The sequence below is a fragment of the Plecotus auritus genome (genome assembly GCF_963455305.1).
Source record: "Plecotus auritus genome assembly, chromosome: 2".
In the NCBI taxonomy this organism is placed as follows: Eukaryota; Metazoa; Chordata; class Mammalia; order Chiroptera; family Vespertilionidae; genus Plecotus; species Plecotus auritus.
The window spans coordinates 211,058,570-211,081,117 of record NC_137771.1 but is presented as its reverse complement, the minus strand read 5'-3'; the positions used below and the strand labels follow the sequence as shown (position 1 = coordinate 211,081,117).

Below are 22,548 nucleotides of genomic sequence, written 5' to 3'. Positions count from 1 at the left end.
TGGTGATCTTTTTATCCTTCATTGTATTTTTAATAACAAACACAACCAAGTAAAATAACACCAAACATATGCTTCGGTTAGCTAGATGATGCCAAATGTACAGATATTAGGACACATTTAGCTTATTCCCTTTTTTTTCACATTCTTCCAGATGGTTAAGATTACATGGACACTTCCTCAGTTAATATTAAAGAAGTGTTAAAATTTGTAGCATCCCCCTTCACTATGAAGTTATAGAAATTAAAGTACTTCCCCACATGTAGTTCTCCTTAAAATAATTAACAATGAGTATTTATGAGGCAGAAATAAAATAAATAGTAAAGTAATATAATGGGAAGAAAGTGTAAGTTTGTATCTTGGCTTCTCTGCTCTGTGGGGATATTTATTCATCTATAAAACAGAGAAAATCAACACTATTTTAGAATGGTGTTGCAATGATTAAATGAAATAACATGTTAAAATATCTTCCTTGGTGTCCAGCCCAAAATAAATACTTGATAGATGTGTCATTTCCCTCACTCTCCTTAATTATCAATTACACAATTTAAATAGCTTTTAGAATAATATTTTTTTCTATTTTTATGATTTAAAATTTTGAATTTTGAAGATAAATCTATCATGGTGGTGGAGAAGTGTAAAAAAAGTTGAAAAATATAAAAATCTTTTTAAGGATTAAGAAAAAATGAACTTGTCTCTACTATGAATTCCTCTAAGGCAGATGTAGGTCAGGAATAAGATGCAAGTCTGGCTCTTGCATTAAGAGCCTCCTGCCCATGTCAGGGAAAACATAATCCTCACCTGAATCAACAAAGTAGAATTTGCCCCAAGATTATCTTACAACATCTGAATTTCAAGAATGATGTTAACTCTTCAAGGATTTATTTTTTAACTGCTTATCTTAGTCAGAGGTTGCTAATACAACACCCATCTAAGTGCCTAATGCAAAGCCACCCCTGTGTGAGTAAACTTGAGTTTTTTAGGTCTTCAGACTCTGATTGTACATAAAGCTGATGCAATTTTAGTTTTGTTTCATTTGTTGGAACTTGCTGCTAAAAGTTTGGTTCCCACTCTTGGCACATAGGAAAGGACTCATGGTTGTGGGCAACATCCCCAATTCCTGGCAGTAGGTATCTTGCCTGAGGGGATGGAAAATGATACCCCTGACTTTTCTTCTTTGTTGGAGGAAGGGTACCATATCTTTCTTCCTCACTGGTATTTTCCAAGAGCAGGAGGTGTTCATGTTCATTAAGCATGTCTAAAAGACTTTTTCTTCAAAAGAGAATGCACCTGCCTTACCCTCCTTGTAATCAGAACATTGATTTTTCATCAATTGAATTAACTTTTCTTTCAGTTCTTCTCTATAGGAGGTATATTGATATTAAGTAAGACTTGCAAAAGCAAAGTCCCTGAATAACATCTTGAAGCCTCTCTAAAGTGACTTCATGAGTCACACAGATACTTTTCTCCCTTACGACTCAATGAGAAAATTCTTTATGTGTATTTTCCTAAACTGTAGTTAAAAGAATGTACTCAGTGTTCTTCAATGTCAAGTCAATAAATCTCAGCTTTAGTACCAAACCTAAAGAAGTGTTACATCTCTAGGAGTATGTTGTCCTCAGAACATGAAACTATGACCAAAGATGTTACTCATTTTGCCTTTGATGTCAGAAACAGTGAAGTAAAACCTGTGCAAATATTGTAGTCTGTACTTGCTCTGCCTCCATCAATGGGACCTTTGTACCTTTAAATGTCTCCTCTTCGTTAATACTGTAGCCTCTACTCTCTGAAGTCTTTTTTTAAATCATGTACTTGGGTGTGTGCAGGGTGTAGGTGTGGTAATTAGTTTTCTATTGCTGCTGTAACAAATCATCACAAATGTAGTGGCTTCAAACATCCAAATTTATCATTTTATAGTTTGAGAGGTCAAAGGTTCACAATAAGTCTCAGTGAGCTAAAATTAAGATGTTTCTTCTGGAAGTTCTAGGGGAGAATCTGTTCCCTTGCCTTTTCCAGTTTCCAGAGGCCACCCCCATTCCCTGGCCCATGGCCTCTTCTTCTGTTTTCCAAGCCAACAATGATGCATCTCTCTGACCATTCTTCCCTAATCACATCTCCCTCCGATTCTGAAACCTCTGCCTCCTTCTTCCACTCTTGAGAACTTTTGTGGTTACATTGGGTCCAACCATATAATCCACAATCACCTCACCATCTGCTGATTTGCATCCTGAATTCCATCTGCAACTCCATCTTGATTCCATCCATAATTCCTCTTTGCCATGCCATGTAATATAACATATTCCCAAGTTCTGGGACTTGGGACTTAAACATCTTTCGGGGTCCATTATTGTGACTACCACAGGTGACATCTTAACTTAGCAAGGAAGAATTAAGACTTATCAGATAGGGCCCTAGTCAGCTTGGCTCAGTGCATAGAGCGCTGGCCTACTGATGGAAGGGTCCCGGGTTCGATTCCAGTCAAGGGCACATACCTCAGTTGCAGGCTCCTCCCCAGCAACCAATGGATGTGTTTCTCTCACATCGATCTTTCTCTCTATCTTTCCCTCTCTCTTCCACTCTCTCTAAAAATAAATTTAAAAAAATTCTTTGGTGAGGTAAATCTGATTTGGAAAATAACCTAGGGTCAAGAATGACAACAAATACCTCACCGCCCCAAAAAAGGGAGAGAGCAGCATTTGAGGTGAGATCACCAGACAGAAACCATCCCCTGTGAGTTGGCGCTGGGAACAAGGGTACACTTAGACAACAGGAGAGGCCGGGGAGCAGGCCACTCGTCACTAACAGAAAGGGCCAGCACATCTCACTGCAGGCAACCTCCCTGGTCTCTCTCCTCCACCCAGCCCAAGCTTTTGGTTTTTCTGTGGCCACACTCTACTTTCATGGGCCTCTCCTCTAGCTCTCACTACTTGATTGGCCAGTGCAGAGACTGATCAGTGTAAATTCAAGTACTCAACAAAGTGCCTGAGGGAGGTTTTCACCCACAGTACTTACAGTGGCTACATAATTGCTGTACTTAATTAATTATCAAGTGCTTAAACTGAATCTAAGTACTCAGGCTACCAGATTAGAGCATTTACCAATGATACAGGACTGCTGAATTATAAAAGGATTCAGAGACATCCAAGCACCATACATATGGACGTATCACTGAAAATGTATAGCAAACTACTAATAGGCCTAATATTTCCTTAATTAGTGCAGTAGTTTCCTTTTGCTCTTGCAAAAAAAATTACCATAAACTTGTGTTCAAATAACACAAATTCATTTTCAACACAAATTCATTCGTTCTGGAGGCTAGAAGTCAAAATTAATCTTATGGGGTGTAAGGTATTGGTAGGGCTGGTTCCTTCCTGGGGCTCTATGGAAGATTTAATATCTTATCTTCCAGCTTCCAGAGTCTACCTGCATTCTTTGGGTCCTCACCAATCCCTCCATCTTCAAACACTTCATCCCAACCATGCTTCTAGCAACCATTTCCTTCTTTGAACTTCTTGCACAGCTTTTATAAGGATCCTGTGATTACAATGGGCCCACCTGGATAACACAGGGTAATCTCCTTTCAAGTTTCTTGACTTTATTACATGAGTAAAGTCTCTCCTACCCTATAAAGTGGCATGTTTACAGGTATAGGAATTAAGACATAAGTATCTTTGAGGAGGGGGGGGGGGGCATTATTCAGTCTACCACAGGAAGATAGCCCTGATTTTTAGCTTAGTGCATGGCCAAATAAAATAAAGATGACAATTCCAGTCTCTTTTTAAATTAGGTGTGACTATGTGGCTAAGTTTTGGTAATGAGATATAAGATGAAGTGCCCTGGAGAAAATTTCAGGAAGTTCATCTAAAAGAAAGTGGTATGCCCTGTGCCTTCCTCTATCCTGGTGCCTGGAATGCAGACACAATGGCTAGAATTCTAGCAGCTATCTTGGCTTGCAGAGTTAACCTTGACAGTGGAAGCCATAGTGGAAAAAACAGATAGAAGGAACTTGGGTTTCTTTTGGGACAGCAAAACAAGTTTGAACTGACCTCTAAATTTTTAGAATGTGAGAGGGAAATATATTTGTCTTGTTTAAGCTATGATTATTTGAAATGTTCTGTTACTTATAGACACATTTAATGCTAACTAACACATATTTTCACATAACATAGATTAGCATTACACTTTCATCTTTTAAAACATCTTTATCATTGGCCCTGTTAGAAAATATTTTTCATAAGTAGAGGGATTTTATCATAATGATAGTTAATGTGCTTATAAGCAAGGAGCCAAAAGGAAATCTCTAGATAAAGTGAGGTTTAAGAAGATGAAATATAAATTTATATCATTGGTTTATTTCCTTATCACTGTACCAAGTAAAGCAAAATCCTAATACATTTATAACTTTAAAATATTTCTCTAAAGGCTAGCACCAAATATCGACCAAAGCACAATGCCAATTTAAGAAGACTCCTCTAGAATTCTCTGCATACTTCTGTCTCCTGGCTGAGAGCCGCTGTCATCTTTTTAATCTGTGAGCTTAAAAACAAAGCTATAATTTAAAAATTTAAAAAGGAAAAGTGCACCAAAAATGATATGTATTTTTATCTTTCCTTTTCCTACCAGGATGTTGAACTGTCTCTATCCATTTACACTCAGTGTATGAGATCATAAAAAGAAAAATTCTCTATTTAAATGTGTCTACTTAATACACAAGCATTCCCAAATAGAATTTCTCAAGCCAATCATTTCTAGATTAAATTATATATACGTATTTGACCAGAATTTCTGTATTCAATTTTATACACACACAAGCACATATTATTTCACTAAAATATGTATTGTTCCCAAATTAGATCCCAGGGCATAATGAAATTCTTTATGCTATATGTTTATCCAGTTTCTACTCATTCAAAAGCATCACTGAAAAAGTATAACAGCTAGTTACCATTTTCTTATTAATATTTAATTTGTATATCTATAATGCACATAATATATGAAATATATTCATAGTAATATTTGTGAAAGATGTACTTTTGCTTCTCTATAAATTAACTCTTCAAATATTAAATCTACAGGTGAATAAAATTTTAAAGGCAAATAATACAGAAGATGATACTAAAGAAAAGTGTCATAAAATATTATTGTCACCTGCTGAAGCAAACTTAGAGTCAAAATGACCAAAAGCACAAGAATAAAACCATTATATGTTACACATCAACTTCATAGCCCCTAACATTGACTATTTTGCTTACAAAGATTATACAAGAGGAGAAAGCATAGCAAATGAATAATGTGGAGCGTATATGACAGACTTCAACTTACAATGAAAGCATGCTCGGAAAGTTTATCTGCAAGGTGATTACCCCAAACTCAGAGCATAGTTTTGTTTTACCCCAACATTCTATCATTAAAAAGTTGAAAAAAATTTACAATGAATAAGTATATTCTCCCCCACCTAGATTATCTTACTAACATTTGCTGTATTTGCTGTATCATATATCAATAATTACATTTCCCCTCTGTGGCAGGCTGCTGTTCTATGTCACGTCAATTAAATTAAGCTTACAGTATGGCACTAATTTACATTAAGTTGTTGAACCTTCTCCAAGGTTTGCATTTGTGTAACAGAGAACTCAGAAATGAGAGAAAGTAGAAGATGCAGACTATTCATAATATTATCGCCAACACAATCACTGTACTAGTAAATACTTAAAATCTTTAACATATTTATGTTGCTTTGCATAGTTCTTATTTTCATATAATAGCAATTATATTTAGCATTTTCATAAAATTTACATAATTTTTCTGTAATTTTAAAGGAGCAACAGCATATTGAATGTATTTGACTATTACTTAACCACTCACTTGAAATATAACATTTAGGTAGTTTTTATATCATAAAAATGCTGCAATGAATTACTTGGTGCTTCAATTTCCCCCTTACCTGTTTTTCCTTAGATTCAGAAGTGGAATTACTATTTCAGTAGGAAGAAATATATTGATATTTATCCATTTCATATTATGTATTAAAACACTCCACTTTTATCTGTTAAAAATTCTACTTTTGATACCTAAGGATGGTAAATTACAGTGACATCTTCCCTTCAATATTTAGGATCTGCCTCTTTCCCATTCATTTCAGCAATATATATATATATATATATATATATATATATATATATATAATTTCATACATGTTTTCACTGTAAACTCTAATAATCCAAATATGTGGTATGCTTTTGAGGTGTGTAGAAAAAAAATAGCTAGGGGTATCCATTGCTACAGATGGAGATTGAAAGATAGGAAAATGGTCACACTCTAGAGATCCATTCATTTGTCACAGAGATAAATTAAGCGAACCTGTTCTGAACTCTAGTGCTGTAAGCTCCCATTTGACTTTGAGTTCATGCCCATAAGCTATGCAAGTTATGGGACATAAAAATATGGAAAAAATGAGAGTAATTTATGGCAGCTTTTAAGTTGATGTTGCAATGTAAAAGTTGCATAAGAGTGAAAAGAGGAATGAATTAAATAGGATAAGAAAAAATTATTGGGTGAGAAATACAATGAAAAAAGATAGCGGGTAGATTCAAGGCTAGAAAAAGCAGTACTTTTAACAACAAAAAGCACAGAAACATCCACACCTGTGTGAGGTTTCATATTCTAAGATCATCGCACTATTATAATCTTTGTCTTTGATTCTATAACAATCTTGTAACTGTAATTAAAAACTGTGCTAGCACAATGGAGGGAATTTCCTCAGACTCTTATTAATAAAAACTATTTGGGATCCTGGACACGATCATCTAAATCCAAGGTCATAAAGCAACGTTTGCAAACCCTTTCAGTGACTACCATCAGAGAAATGCCATTTCACTGTCAAAAACACAGGCTCGATACAGAATACTATATTACTATATCATAAAACATTACGTTAAGTCCTGGACACTGCCTGTATATGTCTATCCCCAGCCCTAAGACGCATCATTAGAATTCAACCATCATTACATAACATCTAAATTAATTTTTAAAACATTTTATACATACATCACATCGATGTGCTGTTAATTCCTTTCTCTATTTGCTACATTTCCTCATTCTTAATGGAAATGCTCATCGATTACTTAATCTCATTATGCTCTTGCTAAGTGAATTAATATGCTTAGGATGTTAAATTGAAGGATTCCTGCTCATCTGTCCGAACTTTATAATTTCACCAGGTTGACAGATTAATTTCCAAGAAAAAGCCATTAGCACTAGTGTCCTCCCTGCTATTAAACATGACATGTGAAATAAATATAATTGGAAACAGCTGGACAAGACTTTCCAGGGTAATACTTAAGGACTATGCCTGATGAAACATTAATCTGTAGTATTATGTTGGAATTAGTTTTGCTATACAGTTTAAAGTTCAACTTAACTTTTTGGAGAATTGTCACATTTCACTAGAATGGAATTTACAGCTATGAAAAAAGTGGCAGATCACCACTGATCTTAGCCAAAAAGAATAAAAAAAGAGACTAGAAACTTAGAAGTGATGAAAGTAAAAATAAAAAGATATTTAATACACTTTCATTATAAGTGCCCTTTTGCTACAAATCATTGCCATTTTTCTAAAAATCAATCACATTTTAGTTTTTATATTTGGAAATCGCTGAGCACACTAGCATAAGTTTAAGAAATATTACAATTTCATTTCCTAATATTTAAAACTATTACAAGCCAACCTGACCTTTTTAAAAGGAAGCACTGAATTCTTAAATCTTAGTGTTGCATACTGAAATATTTACAGATAAATTGATATATCTAAGATTTTCTTAATAATCCAGCCTAGTGGGGGATTGAGAGGAGTAGAGAAAGTCAAATGAGCCACGTGTTGATAATTATAGAAACCGGAGAATAAGCACATGAGAGTTTCATATTCTTTTCTCTACCTCATATACTCATTGTTCATAAAATATGTGTGTTTGTTTTAATGGCACAACTCTAGAGCATGTATTTCAACCACCTCTAGTAATAACATATGTAAACATATGTGTGAGAGAGAACTAGGAAAGAATTAAAAATACTAAAAATATTGTTTCCTAATAGACAAGAATGCACTCACTCCACATACTAGTTAGTTTATTGAATAACCAGAAGTTGTTGAGCACGTATTATGTGCCAATGACCAATGACATCAGTGCTGAGGACACCAAGAAAGACAAAATCACCCCCTACCTTGTGAGGTGAACAGATATTCAAATAAATAACTACAGCCTATACAGTAGGTCATGTAGAAGGATTATGAATAATACTATGGAGAAGAGGGAAGAACAACCCAGTCCTTCACAGTAAGATCATATAAATTCATGACAGAGCAGGGACTAGAACACGTGATTTCTTATTTCTGGTTTAAAGTTGTCTTAAGGATTCAAGGAACACAACTATAGAAAAATATAGGAACAGTTACAGAAAATACAGGAACAAATTGTGGGAAATATGAAAATATAGAAATTCATTAGACAGCAACTCTGGGGCCACATAGTTTCTCATCTTCACGAAATTTTCTACATTTGTTTCCATTTCTTTCTGCAAACCAGCTTCTCCACTCACTTATGTGCCTTTATTTGAACTCTGTCACAGCTCTCCTGAGAGAAAAATCTGCACAATTCTAATCCCATCTCCTACACTTCAAGAACTTCATCTCTACCTGATTCCAAATTCCTTGGAGAAGAATTTTGAGTCTTATTGCCTTCAAGTACCCACAAATAAACTGATATAGGACAGGGAGAGGAGGTCATTAGAGCTAAGCCCTTTTAGGCTGTGAATGAGGTGTGGTATCTCAGAAATGAGTCTTGTAATGGTTACTGTCTCCAGGTGAAGGGCTGCTTCCACTACTTTCTCAATAACTGAATTATGGAAATTAATACAACCCTAACATAAAGCTCTCTGAAACTGCTTAAAAGGAAAGATCTCTGGTAAACTTAAGTTATACCATTTTAAAATAAGGTTGTCTTTTGAAAAAAATTAAATGATAAAGTACCATAAGTTAAGAAAGATATGTCCATTGCTTTTCCAAAAGAGGTTGATTGATACTTTTTGAAAGGTTGCCCAGAACAAAAACAATGGCAACAAGAAAAACAGCACAAAATATAGGAGAAAGTTTTGGTCATTTTAATATTTCTCCAACCCTGATTTCTTAGTAGCCATAAAGAAGTAGAAATTAATTATATACAGATACAAATGTTATGGTATCATTATACTTATATTTCATAAACCTATAGAATTATATGATATTGAATTCAGAAAAGAAAATGATTTTAAATGCAGGAAAATATAACTAATTTTGCCTAAGTCATGCATTGATTTCAACAAAATAGAGCATGTGAGCAAGTATGAAAAAAAAAAAAGTATTAAAAATTATGTGTACTTCATTCTCTTTGCCAGGAGCAGTTTGGTTGACTCTTATCTAATACTTCATAATAGGAAACTATTCCAAAATACTTGCAGCAATAATGAGTCCCCAGAAGGTATTACATGTGCAAAAACTAATCTCAGACTAGCAGGGAGGGAATTAGAAAGAATTTCATGCTGGAGAAGAGATAACCCTGAATATCTTCTTGCCCATAGAATATGGAAATAAAATAAAATTACACATAATTGTATCATTTATTTCTATTTTCTCATTCTCTTGTTTTAGCAATTAGTAGTAATTATAAGATAACAATTAAAGCAAAACAAATTGAGTCAAAAAAGACAACAAAAAATAAGAACACCAATGAAATATTTGAGATAAAGAAAATGGAACTCATACATTATTGAAGCATAAGCACTTTGAAAACCTGTTTTCTGATGTTATATATACACTAGAGGCCCGGTGCACGAAATTTGTGCACTGTGGCGGGGGTTCTTCAGCCCAGCCTGCACTCTCTCACAGTCCGGGAGCCCTCAGGGGATGTCTAACTGATGGCTTACCGCTGCCGCAGAGGCGGGCGAGGCTCCCACCACCACCACTGTGCTTGCCAGCCGTGAGCCTCACTTCGGGCTGACCAGCACACTTCCTGTGGCAGTGCACTGACCACCAGCGGGCAGCTCCTGCATTGAGCATCTGCCCCCTGGTGGTCAGTGCATGTCATAGCAACCAGCCGTTCTGCTGTTCTTTTGATTTGCATATTAGCCTTTTATTATATAGGATATATACAAAGCCACATATGCATATAACCTATGATCCAGTAATTTCATCTCTAGAAAGGCACACATATGTGAAGCAAGATATCTCAAGAATGTGCATAGCTTTATTCTTAATGGTCCCAAATTTGAAACAACACAAATGTTCATCACAATAGAATAGATAAATGAATTAATACAAAATGATTAGAAATGGATTGAGAATAAGCAACCTATTTCTAAATTAGAAACATTATCACAAATATAATTTTCAGCAAAAGTAGCCAGACACAAAAGGATATACTAGTATATTGTATGATACCTTTTATGTGAATTTGAAAATAGACAAAACTAAGCTATAATGAAGGAAATGGAAGTATTGTTTACCTTTAGGTGCCAGTTCTACAGGTTTATACATTTATAAAAATTGATCTAGCTCTACACATAACATTTGAAAACTTCACTGTAATTATGCTATACTTAATAAGAAAATAATTTAAGAAAGCATAGAATCCATAACTTCATCAGTAGTGAAAAAAGCCATAGAAGTATAGCAATGCAGAATTGATATTGCAGAAAATCTAATCCACAGGGTCAAATCTTCCACAACCCAGAGGGGAATAAAAATGAAGAAACAAAAGGGATCTGTGAGAAGATATGAATGTGAAAGACATATAATGGTGATGCAATCTATATTTATATTTTTGAAATAAGAACATAAATAGAACTGAAAAATAGTCAAATATATAGTAAATGAAATCCTGACTACAGTGAAAATGTGAATGTTCAGATTAAAAGCATTCATTGTGTGGCAGGAAAAATTGACAAAATACAAAATCTAGAGAGTTGGGTGAAGTATTACAGTTTAAGGATAAATTAAGGATTCTACAAGTTTCTGCTCATCAGCATGACTCACCGGATGTCTACCTTCACCCATGTTCCCTTCCTTGAAAACTTGGCAGAACAAGAAGACACTCACTAAGGACAAAAATCAAACTGGCGCCAGACTTCTTCATGTACAATATTAGATGCCAGAGATGGAATAATAGCTAGAGATAATTGACGGAGAGTTTGACTCCAGAGTTCTATTCTCAGCACAATTGACATTCACTTAATAAAGCAACATAAAGATAGACTTATAAAGAAAGTCCTGGCTGGTGTGGCTCAGTTGATTGGGCATCGTCCACGCACCAGAAGGTTGCAGGTTTGATTCCTGGTCAGGGTACAAGGCCGGTTTTCGGGCTCCATCCCTGGTGTTGGGCGTACAGGAGGCAGCTGATCCATGCTCCCCTCTCACCCAATATTTCTCTCTCTCTTCCTTTCCCTTCCTCTCTCTCTAAAATATATATATATTTTAAAGGAAATATACAGCCTGGCTGGTGTGGCTCAGTGACTGAGCATTGATCAGGAAGTCTTGGCTGGATTGCAGTCAGGGCAGATGACCAGGTTGCTCAATCCCCTGTGTGGGGCATGCAGGAGTCACCCAATCAATGATTCTCTCTCATCATTGATGTTTCTCTCTCTCTCTCCCTCTCCATTTCTTTCTAAAATTAACAAAAATAAAATTTAAAAAAAGATTATTTGGATCTAAACAGGAAATGGACCTACTATTTTTTCCTAGATGTATTACATATGTTGTGTCATACCTCCTCATAACACTGTTCTGATATGTGGATAATTACCACTATTTTCAGAAATGTGAAATTAGAGCTCCAAATATATTTTAATTGGCTTATTACAGTCATTATTTTTTAAATCTAGGTCTAATGCAGCCTTTAAAGTTATTCCACTTACTCCCCTGCAATCTTTCAAACAGTTTTAGCCTTAGAAAAAATAGAATTCAAATGAACAATGAAGTGAAATTTTACCAAGCAATATAACTTATATTATTTAAAGACAACTAAGAAGAAAAATTAAGATAAGCATTTTGCTGCAAAACTTCTCAGAAACTATGAAAGTGAATTCATTACATAAACTATTAAAAAGAAAATAAATGAAATGTAATACTTAGCAATTATAAACATCTTATTTATCCCAGAATCCTTATTAACCTATGTAAAAGAAGAATAAAATCTTCACCCAATGGAAATAATAAGAGATTGAATATGTATACCTGCAGTAACTTGATGCTAACTACTCAGAATTAGGCCAGATTTCACAGGTTAAGGACACAGTGTTGCACATCACTCTCCTCACTCCAGACCCCAGACACAATCTTGAGAGTTCCCATGCTACCCTCACTTCTGATCAACTGGCTAAACATTTGCGGATTTCCATTACCCCTCAGGTTCAATAACTTGCTAGACTAATTCATAAAATTCAGAAAAGCACTATATTAAAAATTACAGTCTTACTACATCAAAAAAGGATACAAATCAGGGCCAACAAAAAGAAAGAAGAGACACATGGGAATAGTCTGGGAAGTCTGTTCTCCCTCCCCACACTCACAAAAAGAAGCTTCCAGTGTCCTATTCCTGTGGAGTCATGCTGAATCACCTCACAGCACACTGATGAGTAACAATATGCACAGAGGATAATTCACCAGAGAAGCTCATGTGGGTGTCAGGGTCCCAAGATTTTATTAGGGTTTCATTATGTAGGCATGATCATTGAATTATTGCCCATGTAATTAAACTCAATCTCCAGCTTTTCCTTCCCTTCCAGGAGGTCAGGCTGGATAATGCGGTTCAAAGCCCAAACCCTCTAATTACATGGTTGATATTTCTGGAGTGGCCAGCCCCTATCCTGAGTCATACATTAGCACAAATAATCAAGGGGCTATCCACCGTGACCTCATTAGCATAAATTATCAAGAACTACCAATAACAAAGACAATTCTATCACTGGGGAACTTCTGGAGCTTCAAGGGCTACCTCCCAAAAACTGGAGACAAAATTCAGCCAAAAATTTTAATTGTACAATAATATATAAAGCACTTCACTTTGTACCCAGAATATATATTGCTGTTGTTATTATTGTTGTTAATAATGCTCATAGGACACTAATTTGAAAGGGAAAATTAAAAATAGGTCTATGATTTATCTTCTAGCCTCAGGGACAACTGAGAATTTGACATTTATTAAAATTCTCCTTGCACATTAACTCAAGGAGTCATAGAAGCATATTAGACATGGATTAATGAGAATTCACACAAGGTTATTATTTTACAGACCATGCACTTGCACTTCATTGTTGGGTTTATTGAGTAACAAGAACAGATTGATATTATGCTGTCCTGGAAAATGGGTGTCAGTCATGTCCATCCAAGGAGGTCATCATATACATCTTCAAAGTATAAAAGCTGAAAGAACGCACAGAACATATAGTTTCCTTCAATTTAGGTGGCTCATAGTCACCTTGTCTCATTTCTTGTGACCAGATTCATCTAAAAAGTAAAGTAAGGATATTAAAAAGACACATGTAATAATCCCAAAACCTCTAATTTGTTGTTCCCATTCATGCAGTGTAGCCTCCTACACATCCAGTTTTAAAGCTAAATAAACTTAGTCCTGGATGAATCCTATTTGACCTGTAAGTTTAAGAGTCAGTTGGAACCCAAGAGCACTGCTTCCACTCAAGTGACTGGGCATTACACTAAAATTCTCTGAAACACTGGGAGCGCTCACATTTTCAAATATATGAAAAATTTACAGAAATCTTAGAAAAGCAAATTTAACAGTGCAATAATACTTTTAGTGGTGAGAAACCATCTCAAATGGTCCTAAACATAAAAAATTATTATCCCAATAAATCGAAAGTCTAGCAGTAATGTGAACTTTAAGTAAAATTCCTTATGGGTTCTGTCTCAGTTATCTGATACAAATTCCTCTTTTGTGTGCTGGCTGACTTAGACATGGGTACAGAATAGGTGTAGATATTCCCAATATGATTCTCATAAAACCAACCAGAGGAAGAAAATATCTCTTGATTAAAAATATCAACTGAAATTCATGGTACTCACACTATAAAAGTTTAGATGTTGCAGCACTCCTTTGACTGTTCAAGGTGTAAAGGTGACAGCTAACCCTGAACAGTCAAAGGAATTCTGTATGTTAGGCCCAGCCTCCATGTTCATCCTAAACCAAACATCGCTGTATAGGGGATAGAGTTAAGTTTGTTGGATTGGTTTTATTTGTTTCTTTGATTTAGGGATGAGGGAGAGCATAGATATAATATAATATACTAGTAGCCTTGCGCACGAATCTGTGTGCAAGTAGCTCGCCAGTAGCTCGCTGCGGCCCTCAACCCGCCTGCCCTCCTCATAGCTTGCTGCCCTGCCCCCTCCTATAGCTCTCCACCTCTAGCTTGTAGCTCGCTGCCCAACCCTCCTGTTGATCCATGAACCAGTCGTTACGTGGTAGGTCTTTTTGCTTCATGGCGTAATGACCATTTGCATATTACATCTTTATTATATGAGGCCTGATGCATGAAAATTCATGCAAGGGTAGGCCTTCCTTCCCCTGGCTGCTGGCACTAGCTTCCCTCTAAAACCCAGGACCTGGGTTTCCCTCCTTGGGCCACCGGCAGGCACCCAGGACCCGGGCTGGCTTCCCTCTGGCCAGGGTTCTGTCAGGAAGGACGTCCAGTCTAATTAGATGGATATATATATATGTGTGTGTGTGTGTGTGTGTGTGTGTGTATATATATATATATATATATATATATATATATATATATATGGTATATATATGTATTGGATATTGTGTGTGTGTGTGTGTGTGTGTATATTATATATATATAATAGATCTATCTTTCCTTTCTAAGTTAAGAAATAAATGAAAAACACAAAAAGGGAGTTAGACATATGGAGAGCAAAAGGTCAGCTTGTTTACAGGTAGACTGACTAGAGAACATGGCGTAGTTTGTGGCCCAATGACTTGGCTCACATTCCAACCATAGATCTCTGGAGACTCTCATTAAGGCAAAGCCTGTAGAGGGCTGCCTGGGAAGGCACATGGGCATTTCTTTAAATTGTTGTCAGCTGAGCCTGAGGCGACTGGCAGAGCCCTGTCTTGGTTACGCCCTCCCCAAGAAGGTGGGGGGCGTTATCAGTACTGACTTTTTACCTTTGTCCAGGTGCCGGGAGCGGGCTTTGATATGTAAATCCAGGCAAGCACCAGGAATACTAGGGCCTACTCAAGAATGCAAATAAGCTCCTTTGATCCTAAGTTTTGGTGATACTTCCTGGTATTTGGGGGTATAAAATAAATGTGCTGCGTAGGCTCCGGGGTCCCTGCCTCTCCATCAGAGAGGATGGCATCCCACCTGGCTCCCAGCTTTGTTTCTATCTTTCTATCTGGTCTCTTTCTTTCTTTTATTTCTTAATCCCCAGCTCCTCCACTCAGGAACCGGACCTGTTCCTTTTCCGTGCTGGACGCGGAAAAGAGAGAACACCTCTACAAAAGCCTATTCTAAGTTTATCCATGCTGCTTTGCTGAGGGGGGAGAAAATCTAACAACAGAGAAATGAGATGAGTTCAAAATGCTTGGTTTCTTCTTCCAGCTCACAGTCAGCTATCATTCTCTTTCCATTGGAAAGACTGAGTGAGGAGTAGAGAGTGTTATTCTACCTGAAATCTCTCCATATGGAAAAATAAATCCAAGAACTTAAAGATTGTTCACCTTCTTCATTGTCAATGATGGTGATTAGCTTGGGTTGATAGGGGCCTATCCTTTTAAACAACTTCACTAGGAAATCTGAATTCTTGTTAACAGTGGGTGAGGACAAAACTGATGCCAGGGAGTTCACAGACACATTGAGAATATATTATGGCAAAGATTTCCTGAAAAACATGGCAGGCACATACATTTATCCCTGCTCCCTCCCCAAACTTGACCAAAATGGTACCTATATAGTTTAAAACAATAAAATTATTAACTCACAAGGAAAATAAAAATGATAAAAAGAAATAAAAGCACTCTAGTGAAGTTAATAAAATGTTGGTGGTATATGGATGGAATAATAGTAACAGAAAGCTAAGTAACTTCTTGGAGAGAAGCCAGGGTAAATATGCCAATTCCTGTCATAAAATTATGGAAAGACCCCGGAATTGAAGGTACCCACCACCTCCAGGGACCTGGGGTAAAGCATAAAACAGAAAGATTGGTAGAAAGTCTGAAACAGAAATATTGGAACCATAGATACTATTTTTGAGGCTGTGCAACAATGTGATTAACCAATACTCTCCACGGCTGTAGTATTGATTTCTACAGAAGATGCCCCAAACAGCAGAGAAACAGCTGACAAACAGGATGAGACACTGTATTGTCAAAGAAGGAATAAGTGAAAGTATGATTGCTTAAATTTGAGAACATTCCTCCAAACCCCTCAATACCCTGACAACTACCTCGGGTTGAAGAAAGTTGGGAAAACTGACTAGCTTATAGGAAATGTTGAGCATCCCGTTCTAATCACCTTAAAGTAAATACCAGAAGTCTGCAAGCTAAAGCAGATAGAGCTTTCCATGAGCATCTCAGTAAACTCTTGGATATAAATAGAAAGCTTAAATCAATAATATTTGAGTAAAGCTTCTAACTTTTACTAAAGCTATTCTTCCTTCTTTTCAGATTAAAGAAATAATACTATATGGGGTTAAATAGAATGGTAAAATAATTTATCATGATCTAGAAAATTTTCTTTGTCTGAACCATGAAGTTTAATGTGACATAATTAACATTCTGATGAAATATATGTGGTTAGCTCTCAATTTTTGAGAAAATTTAGCATTTTTCCAATGCTCAAGAGCAATGATGAGCTACTTATAAATATTATTGAAATAGTGAAGTTGTTTAATGAAAATGATTTGTTTTATTTTGTATTAATTATTTCACGGCATCAAAATACATTCCTGGTTTGTTGACTTTTGCCCAACTCAGAGGATGTTCCAGGAAACAGTTTTATTTTATTTCATAAAGTCTTTGCTGTGTCCCATTAGAGTCTGAAGATTCATGTTTATAACAGAAGCATCTGTCATTACCCAAACTCTCAGTATTCCAAGAGATGCCTATAATAAGGGATATATGTGTATCAAAGCAATAAGGATGAATTAAAGAAAGGATAATGACAAAATATAGAACATTCTTTAGAGAATGCACATGATGCCTACTATGACACAGGTCTGCTTTGTAGGTAGAAATGCAAATTTTTTGGATCTCACTAAAAGCGAGGACTATTCATCAATAGATGTGTTGATACCTTATAAGAGGTAACTTGGATTATTGTGTTTGTTGCAGCTTCATTTTGTCAATGGTCTCACTAGTTCACCATTCTGAATACATGTTTTTGCCATGTAACTTTGCACTGTCATCCACACTGTCTCGGGGCTCTACCAAGTTACTTGCTTGGGAAAATGTGTTAATAGTAAATGTGATGAGAGTAATGACTTGAGAGCATATGTATGACTATGTTGCTCCTCTGTATGTACCATGAAAACATACCTGAACTGACCTTCTGGAGGATCATACCATCCCCGGAGATGTGAGCAAGGCCAGGCAAGATCAGAAAGACACCTAGCTAACAAGTAGTTTACAACAGCCATGTGAACAAACCCAGCTGAGGTCAGGTAAGCTCAAAGATCATCTGAAACCTACAAGATCATTAGCTGAATAAATTTTATTGTATGCCACTGAGCTTTCGTGACCATGGAGAGCAGACAGAGTTTATATGGTAATTTATTTTCATTCATTAATTTTATTTTGTATTGTTTTGTATTGTTTTTGTTATCACACCTTTCAGCAACCAACAAAAACTAGTATAGCTATCCTGATATAAATTTGCTAATAAACATTGGCCATTCAATGAGTCTCCATTTAGTGCTGCTTGAGAGGGTTTTCTGTTACCTACAGTCAAAAATAGTATAAATGATGCAATCTGTGCTTTCATTCTGGAAGCAGTGAGAAAGCCCTGAGTGATGGCAACACTTCAAAGTCTCACAAGTATAATAGCCAATACTTTGTCTAGATTTTCTACACATCTGCTTGACCCAGAAGCAAATTTTCTAATCCTATATAATAAAAGCCTAATATGCAAATTGACTAAATGGTGGAATGACTGGTGGAACGACTGGTGGAACAACCAGTCACTATGATGCGTACTGATCACCAGGGGGCAAACACTCAATGCAGGAGCTTCCCCCAGCCTGCAGGCCCCCAGGCCAGCCAAGGCAGATGCCAGCAGGGGCCCCCTGATTGCCCCACCGGTCGCCCCACAGATCGGTCCTGATCGCTGGTCAGGCCTAAGGACCCTCCCCATGCACGAATTCAGTGCAATAGGCCTCCAGTCCTATATAATAAAAGGCTAATATGCAAATCAACTGAACAGCCAAAAGACCGGTCACTATGATATGCACTGATCATCAGGGGGCAAACGCTCAATGCAGGAGCTTCCTCCCGGTGGTTAGTGTGCTCCCATAGGGGAAGTGCCACTCAGCCAGAATCTGGGCTCCCTGCTGGCAAGCACAGCAGAGGCAGGAGTGGGTCTAGGCCGGCAGTTGGACATCCCCCGAGGGGTCCTGGTCTGTGAGAGGGCGCAGGCTGGGCTGAGGGGACCCCCCCCACCCCAGAGCACGAATGTCATGTACTGGGCCTCTAGTTTGAATATAAGTATCTTACCTTCTTGCTTTCTATTCTGAACCAAGATTAATCGCATGAGGTTTAGCAACTTAAAGTAGGTAATAAACACTGAGCTTAATATCCAGTGAGTCATATGAGGCCAGCAGAAACATCAGTATAACCAACAATAGCTTCTAAAACAATCCACTTAAAATTAAAACAAAATATATTAATCATTTATCAGACTAGCAAATATTGATAATAGTGATAACTCTGGCTAATAAGAGTAGCAAATAGTTACAAGGGTTTTGGAAAACAGCTTACTACTATGAATTACCAGGCTTAAAAACATTCAGTCTTTGGGCCAAATAAATGATATCCATAGACTGGCAGTGAAATACCACCCCAAAACTTAGTTATATAAAAGGACAATTATTTATCATCCATTTAATTGGGTGGTTCTGGTAATGCTGGCTCACTTGTGCGTCCTTCTCCTCTGTAGGTCAGGGGAGCATCTGCTTCTGCAATTAGCTGCCAATTGGCTAGAACAACAGGGGCAAATGGATTAGGTGTCTGTCATCCATCAGCAGGTGGTTAAATGGAAACTAGTAGGATTCCAAGAATCAGAGCACAAGCTGTGTGCCTCATGAAACCTAGGTTTGGAACTGGTGCAACTGTCACTTCTGCTGCATTTTATTGCTCAAAGCAAGTCACAAGTTCTGATTCAAGTAGTGAGAGACCAGATTTCACTTCTTGATGGAAGAAGCCCCAAAATGACACTGCAAAGGGGCATGGGTGTGGGAAGTGTGGAGAATTGTTGGCAATCATGCAAACTACCTCATAGATTCCAACTACATATATCTCTTTTTTTAAAAAATATATTTTATTGATTTTTTTACAGAGAGGAAGGGAGAGGGATAGAGAGTTAGAAACATCAATGAGAGAGAAACATCGATCAGCTGCCTCCTGCACACCTCCTACTGGGGATGTGCCCACAACCAAGGTATATGCCCTTGACCGGAATCGAACCTGGGACCTTTCAGTCCACAGGCCGATGCTCTATCCACTGAGCCAAACTGGTTAGGGCCCAACTATATCTCTTAAAAAATTATCATAAATATGGGGGCTGGTAGTACTCAATGCACAAAGATGGTTATGAAGTAAAATTGGGAGAAATAGAATTTTCAAGTCTTGAGGAAAATTATTATATGTGTTATGAAAAGTTTACCTTAGGACTAATATGCAGATAGCATTAAATATATTAACAAAATAGAAATGCATGAAAGAAGATTCCAGTTAAATCACTTTGGAAAGAAAAGTGACTTTGATATCAAATGTGCCTAGTGAATGTTTGAGGACCAAGACTATAGATTTTTAAAATTGGTTTATTGTTGTTATTTTATTTTTATCTATATTGAACATGTGTAGCACCTACCATCTTATATAATAAAAGCAAAATATGCAAATCGACCAAACAGAGGAACGACCATTTGTGGTGGTGGTGGGGGGGTGGGCGGGGAGGGGTCAAGCCGGTGAGCAGGTGGCACCAGGCCAGCCAAGGCGCATGCCAGCGGGCAGAGGAGGCCAGACTGCAGCTTAGGATGTCTGTCAGTAGGACATCCCCTGAGGACTCCCAGACTGTGAGAGGGCACAGGCCGGGCTAAGGGACCCCCCCCCGCCCCCCCCCCTCCCGCCGCAAAGCCGCAAAGTGTACGAATTTTCGTGAACCAGGTCTCTAGTATTAGACATAAAGTGATAAATAATAACACCCTGTCAGCTATTTCTTTTAGAAGATATTTTAAAGATGATACATCTAAAGTAATATCACACTTCAGAGAGGGGAGATTAATGTGTGTTATTTATTTTCTGGTAGAAAGTGACCTATACACTTAGAACACCAAACCCATAATGAGACTGAAGCAACCAGAGAGAACACAGGTGTAGACATGGTGCATTATGGGCAGAAAGGCCGAGAACTTCAGTAAAGGAGTCCACAACACTCATGGACACACAAGCAAAACCTCATGACTGTTAGCTGGTAAAGAGTTGGTACTTAAAGCTATACTTTGAGGGTGCACATAAGCAAAGATTAAGAAAACTCTGTCACCAGTAAGTAGGATCTTAAAGCCAAAAGTACCAGTTCAACCCAGATCAAATCTGTACAAATTAGTAACAGAGAAAGGGTCACAAAGACAGAAAAGTAATCCTTTAGTTACTCCAGTTAAGAATTATAAAGCTATATAGTGAGAATGATATAAAATTCTTTATATATATATTTCATAACTTGCTGAATATGATCATATATAGATAGTAAATAGAGTCCATAATCACAGTCACAGTCAACAAGTTAGAACTTTTGAAGATATAAAGAGTGGGGAATAACAGAGCTATAGTTTCTTATTGTGTGCCCATTATAACACATAGTTGGACCGTGAGCAAGTTTATTTTCCTTCCCTAGTGTACATGTTCTACCAATGTTTAGGATGATGGAGAATATGGTCTTTCAAGATCCCTTCTAGCATCACTCTCTATGACTGATGTTTTGATGTTGAATAGTGGCTCACTAAACATTGGTTCCTATGAGGATAGCTCAGTCACCTCTTGGCTTGCTAAATTAAGCACCTCTTCCTAGAGAACTTGTCTCGCCCTGCTAAGAATTGCCAAGTGCTTTTAGATAGTTCCAGAAATGGTTAACCACAAATATTTTGCTCTCAACCAGGTTGAAATTCATCGTTACATTCTATTACCTTTAGAGTAGTCAGTCCTCCCTCATTGGTTTCCAGACCAGAAACGGGCAGCTCCTACTTCTCAGCTGGACAGGTATTTTTTAACACATGGCATTGATTTCCAGGCTCTGAAATTCTGAACAAATATAATTATTGTGACAAACTAATACATTTTAACCCATGGCCTTCCCAACTGTGTGATATGGGTTGCTAAGGACATTAGAATCAGATAAGTGTTTGTAGTAATTTGTTAAGGCAGCAACACAGTACAAAATCATAATATGGTTGAGTGTTGCTGAGGTGCGTATTTATCCTCTATTTTCTGCCTACATTTTTCTGTGTGGACCTTTGAAATAAACTGGGCTAAATTTTGAAGTCACATAGAGTAATATTTCCTCCTGAGACACTGTACTAGAAAGAGTTGTTTGTATTTTATTGCCCTGAATGTATTTTATTTATAGGAAAAACCAGTTAAAGAAGAGTGACAGAAAAATAATAAAACCCTTCAGAATTCAGAGATGCACAAAACAAACTAAAAATCTTCCCAGGAAATGAAAATAGCTAAGAGCAACCAGACTTCAAATATACATCCTGGTGGACAAAGAATATATGTAAAATTAAAAAAAAAATAAAATAAAACAAACAAACAAAAGAAAGGATAAAACTGTTTCCATTTCTACTTTATGTTTTGGTTATATTCAGTTTTACAATGATTCTTACAATATATTATAGATATATTTTATCAGATAGATGGAGCATGTTTGGTCATTGAATATTTTTAAAGGTTTTTGCATCGTTAACTTGAAAAGTTATGCTATTTCTAACTAAAAATCTGTCCAATTCATTTTAATGTGAAATGAAATACACAAGATTGAAATACTAACCTTTTTCTCCTTGCAACAATTTTAGTGATTATTTTATATGCTTCAAGAAGTAATATTTTATTTGCTATAAAGTATTTACTTTAGGAGAATACTAATCACCTAAAGTTATTAATTATGTAAAGAGCAAGATTAAATGAGAAAAAATATCTTAAAATTAATTTCATAAATTTTAACTTTCATTCTATCTAGATAGTTACACAAGGCATATAATAGAAGAGAACATTCATATTTTGATAACATAGT

The 22,548-nt window shown here is 36.7% G+C and overlaps 1 protein-coding gene across 2 annotated transcripts in view; it reads right to left on the bottom strand.

Annotated features, from left to right (window-relative positions):
• The window catches only part of LOC308242393 (uncharacterized protein), a 241,579-nt gene that overhangs the window by 205,383 nt on the left and 13,648 nt on the right, over positions 1-22,548 (bottom strand). For both annotated transcript variants that reach the window (XM_080656609.1, XM_080656608.1), the window contains exon 2: positions 21,443-21,557. The gene's annotated coding sequence lies outside the window, so the exon portion shown is untranslated. The remainder of the gene's footprint in view (positions 1-21,442; positions 21,558-22,548) is intronic.